Here is a 2,058-nt window from a genome sequence, read left to right on the forward strand (position 1 = left end):
CTTACCTTGGAGGCCAAACCTTTCCCAAAGTAATCTCTATCTCAATCACACAAAGACACAATGTGAGCACTTTTCCTTCCCAACAACAGAGCACCATGAGAAAAATGAGTGAAGTCTCTAGGCTTATACAAGTTCTCTAGGAAGTCCTCTATATATTCAAGGTACATGAGGCACAAACTATGAAGACTAGTTCATCACAAGCGTGGGTCAAGAATGTCAGTTAAGCCACTCGGACTAAACTTGCACCCCTATCTCAGTATCAACACAAGCTTCATGATTTTGTTAAACATGATGTGACATAGATTGGGCTACAAATTTCATTCTCACTCCTTTATGTACCTCTCCTTTTCATGTGGTTGAGGTCATCCCTTAGGGTGATGAAATCCCCAAGAATGCCTCTATAAAAAAAAGGTGCTGGTATTTCTCTTACACCCAAGATCCACAAAGGTGAGGGAGAGGATACATACACAACACCTTAGGATCCAATCCAAACAAAAAATGAAGGTGAATGAAGCATTTGATCACCCAAGTTTGCACAAGGGGAAAGCCTACACCAATCACCACTTTCAAAACATGGAAAACAAATAAATTAACCCACTACTCTAATAGTGCTTATCCTCATTGACCAGTTGTCAAAAGTTGCACCAGTTAACGTCTCCACCTCATTGTTAGATATTTTCTTCTTTTCGGGAGTCTGACCAGTTTGGGGCAAACCGGTGATTGCACGAATAGCCTCCTTGGTGATTTTGTAAGGTCGGTCTAGCCACATGAATTCCCCGTGGATACGACTCAACACATACCGGATCATTTCATCTTCAAATTCTGGCATCTCCAAAATGTCTGTGAAACCTTGATCCTTCAGAATTTGGAATTTTGGTTTCATCGATCCCTTCCTATCCAACATATTTGTCATGTACATTGTTTTGATTTCAGCATGTTTGCCCTCTCGGGTGAATAACTTAAGGCATAAAGAACATAATGCAGAATAATGTCATAAATATCAAACAAAGTATATCAGATGTTCTATTCATAATAAGTGTATGTTACAAGTTACATTCTGAAGTATATAAGGGTACCGAGGGGGTGCGAGCGCCAACCGTCGCACCGCAACTACCACCCCTCGGTTGCTGACTAACCAAAACAATTACACAATTAACTAATCTTATTCGCATGTATAATAATGCCGCCAACATCATCCCCCCCAAAAAGAAAAGTCATCTCCAGGCGACTTACAAAAATGGAGATAATGCAACCTATACAATATACATATCTGAAAAACTAGGGAGGGGGCTGAGGAAGCGTCCCTGAAGTAGAAGGGTGAGATGTCGGTGTCTGGGCCGCCAAGCGGGCGCGGAGCTCATACACCTGCTGAGTGCATGCAGTCACATCCCGCTCCGCCACCAATACTTTCTCTAAAGCTGTCTTCACCATTTGTGCGGCTTCCAGCAACTCCTTCTCTTTTGTATCCACTGCCTCCGTCGCGCAGACCAACCGAGTCTGCTCGGCTGCCAGACGAGTCTCTACCTCAGCCTTCGTTGCCCGAGTCTCAGCCGTCTCTGTGCGGGCCATCTCTAGCTGTGCCAACAACTGCGCCCTCTCGGCTGCCCATGAGGCCTGCTGACTGGCCACCTCCTTCTCCAACGTTACTCGGGCAGCCTCCCCGACTGCAGACTCCTGCTGTGTACGCCTCAATGTATAATAGGCATCCCGGTAGACCTGCTCGATCTCGCGGACAACTGCCATCACCCGACTCTCCACAATGGGCTGACGTAGTTCCCAAGCCTGGAGCATCTCCTCTGTCTCCGCAGTCGGCCACCCCTGAGACTCAAAGCAGGTAGCAAAGGCTGTTGGGTAGCCCACTCGCATAAACTGTAAGACCTACTCTAGCTCCACCACCACCTACTGCAATGCTTGCGTTTGGGCAGCGGCCACCACCTGCCTACCCCTCATCACCATATCAGCCATGTCAGCTAGATAGGTCTCAACATCCTCCCCCGTCTGTGCCGAAGGCTGTGAAGTCCTTGGTGGAACGACCACTACTGTATCCTATTGTGAAGG

The sequence above is a fragment of the Cryptomeria japonica genome, chromosome 8 (genome assembly GCF_030272615.1).
Source record: "Cryptomeria japonica chromosome 8, Sugi_1.0, whole genome shotgun sequence".
NCBI classification, from domain to species: Eukaryota; Viridiplantae; Streptophyta; class Pinopsida; order Cupressales; family Cupressaceae; genus Cryptomeria; species Cryptomeria japonica.